Source organism: Phascolarctos cinereus, unplaced genomic scaffold, assembly GCF_003287225.1.
Source record: "Phascolarctos cinereus isolate Bilbo 61053 unplaced genomic scaffold, phaCin_HiC Scaffold_2;HRSCAF=192, whole genome shotgun sequence".
Taxonomy (NCBI): Eukaryota; Metazoa; Chordata; class Mammalia; order Diprotodontia; family Phascolarctidae; genus Phascolarctos; species Phascolarctos cinereus.
Window position 1 is genome coordinate 120,982,990 of NW_027555625.1, and position 13,437 is coordinate 120,996,426.

Here is a 13,437-nt window from a genome sequence, read left to right on the forward strand (position 1 = left end):
GAGTTGTGTGTTCCTGGACCAAGTCAAATTCACCTTTCTGAGACTCATTTTCATCCCCTATAAGATGTGGGTAACAATATTTGCTCTATCTCCAAGAGGTTCGAAAGTCTCCTCCTCCTGCAGGGCACCATCTCAAATGCCCGGGAGGAGCAGGTAGGGAACACAAGTTACCCAAAGCTAGCAAGCAGAGCAGAACCGGGCGGCAGCAGGGCTGCTCTTCTACCTCCTCCTTCCCATGGCCCTGAGGGGAGTTGTGGCCTAGCCCCCTGAGGCGTAGCAAGCAACAGAATGAAAGGCGATTCTGGTCATGAGAAACTTTCTGTGGTTTTTAGATTGTTCACAAGACTTGGACAGATTTACCAGTCCTGGTTAGACAAATCTGCTCCTTATACAACTGTGCAATGGGTTGTAACTTCGGGACTGAGTTTCATCTACATGATTAGAGTTTATCTATTACAGGGTTGGTACATCGTGACATACTCCTTGGGAATCTGTCACTTCAATCTTTTCGTGGCTTTCCTTCCTCCAAAAGCAGATCTCTCCTTAATGGAAGTCTCAGATGAAGGATTTTCCTTACCAACAAAACAAAATGAGGAATTTCATCCTTTCATTTGAAAGCTTCCAGACTATATATATTTTGGCACTCTGCCATTAAATGCATTCTTGTTGCTATGATCTGTATGGGTTTTTTGGATGGTTTTCAACTTCTCAGGGTTCTAGCTGATCCTTGTGATATGCTTTGTCATGCTTTTCTGTGTCACCATGAAGAGGCAAATAAAAAGCATATGATAAAATACAGGTATATGCCACTCACACATAAGAAGAGGAAATAAAAAGGAAGACATGGGGAAGAAATTTGCTAGTCAGAATCTGAACTGACCCTGTCACCCCATAATTCGAGAAGAAATGTTTTGAGCCGTTGCAACAATGCCTTTTTTCTTCATATAAAGTAGATGATTACGAGGGAGTCGAAATTTTCTTTGTTAAAAGGATCTTCGATTATTTGTAACTGAAATGGCAGTAAGGTTTTTGAAGACGCTGACATTTAAATCAAATTGCATTGAAATCCTTTTGCAGTCATGTACCGTTTAACTCTGAAGAGATTCTGGCAGACTGGGGACAATGAGTGAATAGTTCTATGATACAGTGACATTTCTCTGTTACTGTCACTATCCGTTTGCATGGCCCCTTGAGCGTTTCGAGTGTGAGTGGTGAAGGAGGGAGGGAAGCATGCTGGGAGTGCTTTTTGCTTCCCAAGTGGTACGATATTCATGGGGCTGTTTCTAAGACCTCCCTCTCATGCAGTCAATTATCTTCCGCTGTCTGGGCACATGCATAATATTTGGAAGCCATAATCAAGTCATTGAATAGTAGATCTGATGATAAGTTGAATGCTGCCTTTTTCCTAAAAACAAAAACAAAACAAGACAAAGAAATTTCACATTTTAAAGGTGATTTTCAAGTAACTGTGTATGGGATCTGATGCCAGTTTCCTAACTACATCTTACTAGAGATGTTTAAAGCTCGACTTTTTTCATAATGACTCAAAATTTTGTTCTTAATGGCCATGATTTCTTTTGAGGGCCCTGAAATATATATGTGTGTGAATATATACATATATGTGCGTGTATGTGTTTGTGTGTGTGTTCACACACATATGTATATACATATATATGTATTTATATGTTTATAGTTCTTCAAATGTAGTTTTTATATTGTGGGACTCTGCGATGTCACTTCAGCTCTTGGCACCTCATTTGTAAAATGGGACTAATACTACCTGCATTCCATATTTAAAAGTTTATCATGGGACAGACAATCAGGGATATAGAAATAATGAAAGCACAACAGAATTGGAGATTGCTATTATAATTTAAAAGTGATCTGTAAGTTAATCAGTAGTTTAACAAGTTTACCCCAGCTGCTCTGAAGGCTGCCTTTGCCACCAATGATCCCATTATTTGCAGTTAATGCAGCAGAATTCTCTCCTAACATATGAGGGAATTGCGATTAGAGCAGCAAGTGGTAGTGGGAATTGAGTGAACCATACTGACTCCATTTTGTGACACAATTCTGGAGCTAACCAGTTCCCTTTCTATTTAATTATGGGTTTGGTCCAACTTCTGTCTTGTGAGAAAACTTTATTCAATTGTGGGAATTGGGGAGGAATTGCATTGTTTGAACCAATCCCTGCATGTCAGGGAACCAGGACCACCCCCAGTGCTGCTTAGAGACCCTTAACCAAGGACCTAAGTTAGACTGACCAGAAACTCAGTGAGATCTGAAGATTGATGAAAGTTTTCTCACAATTATACATCTCAAGCAACCCATATATCTTATCTGGAAAATGGCCCAGTACTGATCAATAAATTATTGTTTCAGTGTTCTTTTGATCCTTTACAGATACTTGGGAAGTGGGACACCTCTTTTCTGAATTCAAAGAATTATGCCTATTCATTCTCCTCCTCCCAACTTGGAAAGCCATAATCTTGCATCCAATTAGAAATCAAATTACCTAATATTGTACTGTTTCCTTTTAATTAATTGTCTTCTTTAATTGTTTTTAATGTGTAAAAGTCTATCTTCTCCTCTTTTGGGGATCCAGGCTTACACTGAGGAGATCTGATCCCACTTTGTTAGGCAATTGGCATACATTGCTTAATAAATCTATATTCTTGGAAGATCAAATCTTTGTTTTCCTCAGTCATTCATCTTTCACTCACAACATATTCTTTATTTATTTTGAGAAGCAGTGTTGCATTGTGACTAAATTGCCAGACCTCAAGTCAGGAAGGTTTTTATTCAAATAACACTTTAGATAATCAAATAAGTGTTTGACCCTGGACAAATCACTTAACCTTTCTGAGTCTCAATTTCCTCATCTGTAAAATAGGGATGATAATAGCACCTAACCCCCCAGTGAAGTCAGAAGGATCAAATGAAGAAAAGCTTTTAAAAAAAGGTACTGTGCAAATGTGAGTTGTTATTATTGTTGTTATTATTTATTCATATATAGATTCAAATATTCAGTGAGCCAAAGCCAACAACATATAAGCATATTACAATATAATTAATTACTCTATAAATCAAGTTTTTGTCTCCTCCCCTGACATCAGGAGAATAAAAGTGGTCCTATTATATTTGTAAATAGAGTCTTGTTTTAAAGCCTTATTCTCCGGGCTGTGGGATTTGGTGGTGTTTTCTTTTTCCTGAGTTTTTTGTTTTGTTTTGCTTTCTCCAAATAAACAACCTTTAAAGTTAAAAAAAAAAAAACTATCATCTCCCCCAATGACCCAGACTCCACACTAGTTTAGAAAGGAAAAATTTTACTCCTAGCAATAGTCACTTATTCAGATCTTATAGCTTTTTCCTCAGAGCTGCTTTCCAGATCTGAGTGTCTTGTGAGGCGTGAATGGCAGCTTATCTCTTTGAGAGCATGGAATAAACCCTTAGCAGTCCCTGGTGCTAAAGGGCTTAACTTATCTGAATTTAATGGCAGAGTGCCCTGGCTTACTTCTTTGTCTGATGCTTCTGCCTTAAAGTTTAATTGGGCTGTCACACACTTCTAATGAGCCCAAGAGCCAGTTGGTGGACAGTTCATTCCTCTCCAGGAAGGTTGCTAAGGCTTGCATGAGCAATAGGTATTTTAACTCACACAGTCCAGGGCTTCTTAGGAAAGAGAGCTTCAGTTATAATTGCCAGACTTCTTCCTTCTACTCCTAGTCCTCACCTTGGGGACAAATGATTAATGGGAGAGAAAGAGAGAGTACAGGATGCCATGAAGCTTATTGAAATAGCGTGAAGTGGAAAGTTAAGCACCTCTCCTCTAGAGAATACAATGGACAGAGGATGATGAAAATGATGCATTTCCCAATACTCCTCCCTCATATAATCCTTTGGTAAAGAAGACATGCAGTTAAGTAAAACAAACTGACATATTCACCACATCTGACAGCACACACCACATTCTGCACCTATAATTATCCACCTCTCTAGTGAGAGGAGGGAGGCGTGTTTTATTATTAGCCCTCTTGAGCCAAGATTGGTCATTGCATTGATCAGAGCAGAGATGTCTTTTTGGTGTTGTTTCTCTTTATATTACATAATATGTGTGCATGTGTGTACATAAACATACGTATGTTACCTATAGAGATGCAGACATATTTTTCAGTCATATTCACTTCTCTCTGCATCAGCTGATACAAGTCTTGCCAATTTTCTCTGAATTCTTCATAATCATCATTTATTTTGGCACAACAATATTGCAATGAGCATATTCATGTAGCACAACTGGTCCAGCCATTTCCTAAACGATCATGTTGTTGTTGTTGTTCAGGCATTTCAGTCGTGTCTTATTTGAGGTTTTCTTGGCAAAGATACTAGACTGTTTTGCCATTTTCGTCTCCAACTCACCTTACACATGAGGAAACTGAGGCAAACAGGGTTAAATGACTCGCCCAGGGTTACACAGTTAGTAAGTGTCTGAGGCCAGATTTGAACTCAGGTCTTCTTCATTCCAGGCCCAGCAATCCATCCATTGCACTACTTAGCTACCCTAATCAATCGTAGGATCATAAACTTTAAGCTAAAAAAGACTTTAGAAGCCATTTAGTCTAACCCCCTCATTTTATAGAAAAAGAAGTCCAGAGAAGTTAAATAACCTGACTAGGGTCACACTCAAGTAGGTAGATGAGGTAGCATTTGAACCCAGCTCTTCCTGACTCCATACTACACAATGTTGTTGGGCATTCACTCTGTTTCCTATTTCTTACTACCACAAAAGAGGGCTGCTATAAATATTCTGATATAGATTGGAATATGTCCTTCTGTCTTTGTGCACATGAATAATTTAATCACTTTTCTAACAAAGTTACGAATTGTTTTGTTTCAAAGGAGGTTTCTCTAAGGGAGTCATGATAATATATAAGCTAAAAAGCACCAACAATTAAAAAGAAACACATAGATGATAAACACAACTATCTCCTTTTGATTGAGTTCAGCACCATTTTAGATATCCCTAAATGACTCTTAACCATGACTACCCATTCTGCCCCATATCTCAACATCTCTGAACTGCCAGCTCACAATTCTGGACCTCAGATATGTCTCCCATTCTCAGCCACTGCCTTCTTCCCATGGCTTCAGTCTCCCGTCACCAGTTTCTTCTTGGACGTTTCAAACTGGATGTTTCAGAGACATACCCAATTCAATATGTCCAAAACTGAACTCACTATCTTACCCCCAAGAAAAACTTTCCCCTTCTAGATCCCTCCCTTTCTGTCAAAGGCACCATTATCCTTCCAGCCTCTCAGATTCATGACTTGACTTTTTCCTTCACGAATTACTCTCCTCACTCCAAATATTCAATCAGTTGGCAAACTTTGCCATTTTTACCTCCACAATGTCTCTCCCATCCAACCCCTCATTCCACTCACAGCTTAACACCTCAGTGTAGGCCCTCATCACGTCTTGTTTATGTTATTGTTACAGCCTCCTAATTGGCCTTCACCAGTCAAGTCCATCTAACACACTGCCGCCAAAGTAATTTACCTTAAGGAAAGACCTGACCACCTGACACCCCTACTCAGCCAACTCCCGTGGCTTCCTCTCGCCTCTGTGATAATCCATATGTTTAGCTTTTTCTCATTTTAAGCTGTTTTATTCACATATTTTGTTTTTATATCACTAGAGTTCCCCCAACATCCCGCTCATTCCCCTTCCTAGAGAGCCACTCCATATATCAAACAGCATTTGTTAAATATTAAAATAGAAGGGGGGAAATCAACAATAACTAACCAATAAATCAAAAAAGTCTGAAATTTTGTGTAATGTGCTTAACTTGCGGGCTTCCCACTTCTGCAAAGGTATGGAGTGGGAGTGTCTTCTCATATCTCGTCTTTCAAGACATACCTGGTGTTTTTTTTAATGATTTCGCTACATTCACTTTTTATATTTTTAAAGATTTTTCTATCTCCATTGTTGTACTTATTGTGTATATTGTTTTCTTGGCTCCACTTACCTTATTACACATTGATTTATGCAGATCTTCTTATGCTTCTCTATACTCATCACATTTGTCATTTCTTACAGCACAAAAATATTGTATTACATTCGTATGCCACAATTTGTATAACCATATACCAAGTGATCACCGACTACTTCGTTTCCAATTCTTTGCTACCACAAAAAGTGTTGCTACAAATATTTTGGTGTTTATGAGTACTTTCTTCTTTTTTTGAGTACTTTCTTCTTAACAAGGGCCTTCCTGGGGTATAAGCCTGGTAATGAATCTCTAGGTCAAAGCATATGAACATATTAGTTACTTTATTTGTAAAATTCCAAATTGTTTTCAAAAATAGCAGTATTGATTTGCAGCTCTACCAACAATGAACTAGTATGCCTATCTTTCCACAGACCCTCCAACATTGATTATTCTCATCTTTTGTCATTTCTGCCAATTGTCAGGGTGTGAGGTGAAACTTCAGTATGGTTTTGATTTACATTTCTCTTATTATTAGTTATTTGGAACATTCTTTCATGTCGTCATTAATAGTTTGTTCTTTTGAAAACTGCTTGTTTGCACCCTTTGACCACTTATCTATTAGAGAATGACTTTTAGTCACATATTTATATAATCATAAAAATGTGTAAACATATATATATGTACATATGTATGCATATATACACATATAATATCTGTGAATTGTTTAATATCTTGGATACCTTATCAGAGAGATTTGATACATAAATTTTTTTTCCCATTTGAGTGCTTTCCTTCCTATCCGAAATGCATTATTTGTGAAGAAGCTTTTCAGTTTCATGTAATCAAAGTTATCTATTTTATCTTCTATAACTTCCTCTATCCATTGTTTGATTAAGAATACATCTCCTGGGTCATGTGAACAACAAGACAGAGAACTAGACATTTCTCTGACCCCCATGACCACTCAAAGCTCTATTAAACAGAAATTATGTTCAAAATACAAAACAGCTTCAGTTGTCTCCGTGATCTACACCTCAGTCCCCCCTCCTCCATCTTTCCAGTGCTGTGGAGACCCCAGCTTTAGGCTGTGGAAATTTTTTCTCAGTGACAGATAGGTAGCTGTAGCCCTTCAGGAGCAAAATCCTGCTGGGGGCCACAACCTGGAGCCCCAGTGCTGCAAAGTTCTGAGTTGCCTGTGATGGGCCAGAGAACTGAGGAACAAAGCGAGTGGGACAGGTCACCAGGTGAAAGCACTATATGTGTTTTGAGGGAAGGGGGAAGTGCAGTACCCCACCATGCCTGAGGGACAGAGCACAAAATCCAGCTGGGGCCAGTTCTGATGACCCAAATGTCACTTGGAGCAGAGCCCTAGGCTGGTCAACTATGAATTGTCCAGTGTGGAAGGAGACTCAGACTCTTTGAGATCCAGCCCCCAAAGAATTCACTATCAGAGGTGACAGAGTCAGAAAGTGAATAGCAGAGAATTGGGGTAGGGAGAAGACTGAAACTACTGAAGATCGCAAGAAGAAAATTCAAAGAGCTTGATCTTAAGCAGAAATCAACAGAGAAGACAGTAACAAGAGAAAGAAATATAGTCCCTTTGATCTGGTAATTAAGCACAGTCATCTATGAATAAATACTGTTAAAAAAAAGGAAAATGATCTAACACTTGATGAGACAGAGATCCTGTGGAATGCGTGGGGAACATGGAATTACATGCTGTTTCTGAGTGTTTCAGAAAAGAAATGAGAATCATGAGAGCAAAATTTGTGGGCTGCACAACAAAAATAATGTGCAGAATAGAAAAGCTGTGGTAAAGAAGCAAAAGAGAGAGCACTAAAATTGTGAATACAAATACATAGGAGTGAAAGGCAATTAAAAGAATTCAATTACCAAAGCGATACTTTATAGAATTTGATGAAATAATAACAAAATTTATTTGGAAGAAAAAAATTGAGAATATCAAGGGGAATGATGAAAAAAGTAGGAATGAAGAGGAAATAGCACTTCCAGACTTCAGACTATATTATAAAGTAACCATTTGGATTTGGCTAAAAAATAAGGAGATAGATCAATGGAACAGATTAAACAAGAGAGATTTGGAAACAGTAGAAGTGATAAACTATTGTTCAATAAAGTGGAAAACACAAATGACCTAGGAAAAAAACTCCATTTTCAAAAAAAAAAAACTTGGAAAACTGGAAAGCAATCTGGCAAAAATTACCTTTGGGCCAACATCTTACACCATACTCCACAATACATTCTAAATATGCATGCAACTTTAAAACTAAAAGAAAAACAGATCATATACCTTTCATAGCCATGGGTAGGAAATTCTTAACCAAACAAGAGATATGGGCAATTACAAAAGATAAAATAGGTAACTTTGATTACTTGAAACTGAAAATCTTCTGCGCAGACGAATGTAATGTACCTAAGAGAAGAAGAGAAGTAGCAGAAAGGGGGAAAAAAATCTTTCTATCAAATTTCTCTGATAAGTGTTTGTTATTCAAGATACATAAACAATTAATAAATATACATAAAACTGATAGCCATTCCACACTAGATGTAGTCAAAGGATGTGACCAAAGTGTCCTCAAAAGAACTGCAAAATATTCACAACCATATGAAAGAATGTTCTAGAGCACCATAAGAGAAATGCAAATCAAAACAACCCTGAAGTTTCACCTTACACCCTGTAAATTGGCAAAAATGACCAAAAGTGACAACAGGAGGGTTTGTGGAAAGACAGGCACACTAATACACTGTTGGTAGAGCTTGAAATGGTGGGACCATTTTGGAAAGCAATCCGGAATTATGCAAATAAAGTGATTAAAATACCCTTCCCCTTTGAATCAGAGACTCCATTGCTAGGCATATAACCCCAAGGAAGCTATTGAAAAGGGAAAAAAGTCCTCATAAAAGTCCGAAACATTTATAGCTTCACTTTTTGTGATGGGTAAAAACTGGAAACAAATTGGGGAATAGCTAAACAATTTATGATACATGAATGTAATGGAATATTCCTGTGCTGTAGGAAATGATGGGTGTGATGAAGACAGAGAAACATAGAAAGATCTTTATGAACTGTTGCAGAGTAATGTTAGCAGAACCAAGAAAATCATAAATACAGAAACTACACCAATATAGATGGAAAGAGCACCAACACACACACACACACACACACACACACACACACACACACAAATCAAATGTAACAAAATTATAAAGATCAAGCAGGATTCAAATGAAGAGATATGAGAGGACACCCCAAGCTACCCCTTCATGGAGGCAGGAAGTATTGCACATGTTTTTGGACCTTATCAATATATCGTTTGATGGTTCTGACTTATTACTTCCTCCTCCAAAATACTACTTGTCATATGGAATGGTTCTCAGGGAGGGAAAGGGGGAAAGATAAATGGGATATGGTGGTGTAAAAATAGGAAATATCAATAAAAACAAAACACACATCAACAAATACAATATAATTTGGAGGGAGAAGGAAAAGGCACTAGTAACTAGGGAAATCAGGAAAGGTCTCATGTAGGTAGCAGCTCTTCAGCAGAGCTTTGAAGAAGACTCTGGATTCTGTGGAAGTGAGAAAGAAGTACATTTCTAGCACAGAGGACAGTGATGGTGTTGAGGGATGGAGCATACGGGTGAGTAACAATTTGAAGATCAATTTGATTAGAGTCTAAACCATGTGTGTGAAGGAGAAAAATGCATAATAGCCCTGGAAAGGCAGGTTGGAACTGATCTATGAAGGGTATCAAATAAGTGCCAAACAATTTGATTCTAGCCCCTAGTCTGTTGAGGAAAGGAGTGACATGGTGAGTCCTGTGATTTGGGGATCATCCTTTGGCTACTCTATGGAGAATGGGTTGGAGTAGGGAGAGGAGAGAGGAAAGGGGCTTAAGACAGGGAGACAAATTAGGAGGTTGTCGAAATAATCTAGGTGGGAGACAACAATGGCCTGAACAAGGGCGAGTAATCTTATTCCCATTATCATCTCCATTTATAGAAGAGGATATGTACGTATATACATATATATGTGCGCATTTATGTACATTATCTCTTCCACACCATGTGGGTTAGGGGAACAGTGACCCCACGATCTAGAAAATTCCACGTAAGACATTTTGGCCCTCCATTTGTACCACAGAAGAAGTCTTAATTTTTTTCTTTTTCTTTTACAGGATGTTTAGAGTACCTTATTGCAAAATTTGGGTTAAGCATTTCTGAGTTTCTAAATTTTTTTTCTGTGTTGTCTGCTGGCCTTTTTGTGTCATCTGAAACTTCCACAAAACTCCCCCCAAATTCCCATTTACAGTCATTTCTTTGGTCAACTCACAATATACCAAAACTGTGATGGGGAAAGTTGTGATGTGGAAGGGATAAATATGTACATGTATATGTATAAGTAGATGTAGATGTAGATGTAGATGTAGATGTAGATGTAGATGTAGATGTAGATGTAGATGTATGTGTATGTGTGTGTGTGTGTACGTGTGTGTGTATATATATGTGTATATATGTGTGTATATGTATAAGTAGATGTAGATGTAGATGTATGTATATGTGTGTGTGTGTATATATGTTGTGTGTGTGTGTGTGTGTGTGTGTGTGTGTGTGTGTGTGTGTGTGTATATATATGTATATATATGTACATGCACCTACCATTATTATACTCCTTCCGAACCAGCTACAAACATGCTAAAAGGGATTTAGGCTGCATATTACATAAAGCGACCCAACTTTTCAATAATAATAATAATGAGATTAAGGCCACATTATGCGGCATTTTGCTCATAAGAACCTTCAGAGGTAAGGAATGTTCATGTTCTCCTCCTTGCAGATGAAGAGGATAAGGTAACAATGGCACCCCCAGAGAGAAGGGCCTGAGCATCCCCAGCATCTGGTGCAGAGCTGGTCTTAAGCATTTGATGAATTGAAATCAATCATTTAAGTGTCAGCCCTCAGACTTCAACCCAGGCCTTTCTCTTACTCCTGCACCACAATGCCTTGCTGCCAACACTGAGCCAGTAAAAGAACATAAAGAATATATGAAACACACAAGATCAGTTTGTATTCGAGCTCTTGCAAGCACAAGGACTGATTTCTGCCGTCTGGAATATCTATGTATCTTCCTCTCTGCCTCCATTGGCTTTATCTCTCTCTGTCTCTGCCTATGTTTCTCATTGTATCTCTCTCTCTCTCTCTCTCTCTCTCTCTCTCTCTCTCTCTCTCTCTCTCTCTCTGTTTCTCACTGCATTTCTGTCTCTATCTCTAGGTCTCTGTCTCTCTGTCTGATTCTCCCATCTGTCTCTATCTCATTCTATCTCTCTCTCTCTCTCTCTCTCTCTCTCTGTCTCTTTCTGTCTCCCTCTCTCTTTTTCTCTGTCTCTCTCTTTGTCTCAGTCTTTGCTTCTCTGTCATTGTCTCTCTATCTCTGTCTCTCTCTGTGACTCTATGTCCCTCTGTTTCTGTCTCTGTTTCTCTTTGTCTCTCTGTCTGTATCTCTCTCTTCTGACCTGGAGAGACAGCTTGCTCCACTTAGAAGTGGAGCCCCTCACACATCTGTCCCATGGAGGCCTTCTGCATCTGCCTGCCTTCGACTTGTTGAAGTGTGTGTTGACGTGCCTCTGTTTGTTGAAGAGATTTGGATGCTTGTTTTGATGCAGACCAGGATAATCAAGGCCTGGCTGGTGTGCTGTCAGAATGCTTCACGTTAAAATGTTAGCACCATGCCAACGAGGACCTGTCCTGGGTCCCAGGAGCGTGGCTATTCTGAGCCCCTCCTATTGGGAGTCTGTAACTGACTCTCCTTTTTTTTTTTTTAATAGTAATAACAAGGTTGAGGCCTCAGGCAACTAAAGAGACTTTCACCAGAGAATCTCATTTGAACCAATATCTACAAGTACTAAGATATAATAAGTTATCTCAAGGAACAGATACTCTCTGCAATATAATGAGCAGACATCAAAAAGAGCAGCTGGCCTGCAGAGTTGGAGGGTAGGGAAACAAATTGGAAACTTAGTCAGAGAGAGAGACAGAGACAGACAGACAGAGAGACAAGAGACAGAGAGAGACAGAGACTGAGAGAGAGAGAAGGAGAGAGAGAGAAAATAAAGGGAGAGAGAGAGAGACAGAGACAGACAGCAACAGAGACAAACAGAGGCAGGGAAAGGGAGGGAGCAAAATTAATTCAATCATGCAATTCCTTTTTTCCCCAGCCTTCATTATAGCCAATGGACTTCCTGGGTCAGTCATTCAAATGGTTTAGAAAGTTCAAAAGATCTTAGATTTAGGACTAAAAAGGGCCTTAGAAGTCATCCAGTCCAAGTCTCTCATTTTACAGATCAGGAAACTGAGGCTTATGAGGTTAAATGACATGCCCAGAGTTCTACATTAGGAAGTGTTTGCAGCAGGCTTAGAACCTAGGACTTCCTGACTCTAATGCAGTGTCCCTGCACTATTGTTTGGACCTTATTATATGAGGCAATGAGGTGTCATGGAAAGACTCATTTATTTGAATCCAAATCCAGATCATTCCATGTGGAACTCTAAGTCACTTCCACTTTCATCAGTTTCTTGTCTGGAATATGAGAGGACTGGACTAGACCAGAAGATCCCTATGGCAGCTCCCTTCCAACTCTCAATCCTGTGAACAAGGGATTCTCAGTCAAGATTTTAGAAGAATTAAGGATTACAACTGATGTTTCACTTCCAGCCCAGCATCTTCCTTATGGTCATCCTCCCAGCTATGTTCAGTATCCCTGGTTCAGTGACAACCTAGTAGGGCTATGCAGACATGGCCCCCTCAATAAACCCTAGCCTATTCCATCCTTATTTTGTAAACGTATGCTTCAGCTGGATTAAAATCTTCGGTTGCTGAGCAGTGGACATTTAATCCCTCCAAGATTTCCTCCCACTTATCCTGTTTATATCCTGTATATAAATAGCTGTTTGAAGGGCATCTTCCCTATTTAGGGGCTGTTTTTGCCTTTCTTTGTATATCTAGCGCTTAGCACAGTACCTGGTACATAGTAAGGGCTTTAAAAATGCCTGTTGCCTGACCAACTAACAGGCAGGTAATAAAGCTTCAAATCAAACAAATGTTAACAGGCATTTGTGAGTGCTTCAATGCTACTTAATTTAAAATTGTTCTTTCTATTTTTGAGTTCAGCCTCTTTTTATACCTAAAAAGCTTGCTGATTAAGAAATTCAAGAAGTTTGCATTAGCTCAGTGATGACGGATGTTTGGCTGTTTTTCAGAAATGTGTAAGGGTCACCATTTTAAAAAATGAATTTGTGTGTAGTGTTGACTTTGTTTAGACCCAAGCAACTCATGAAGGGCAGTGACTAAGGCATGGAGGGGTTGGGAATTGTGCCAATGGAGAAGGGGTCCAACTCAATGAAATCCTGGATCCTTGAACTAGCGAGCTAAGTAA

The 13,437-nt window shown here is 38.9% G+C and overlaps 1 pseudogene; it reads left to right on the forward strand.

The window, feature by feature from the left end:
- The first annotated feature begins 288 nt into the window (after positions 1 to 288).
- LOC110207542 (protein RER1 pseudogene) lies at positions 289 to 879 on the forward strand (annotated as a pseudogene).
- The last annotated feature ends 12,558 nt before the right edge of the window (positions 880 to 13,437 follow it).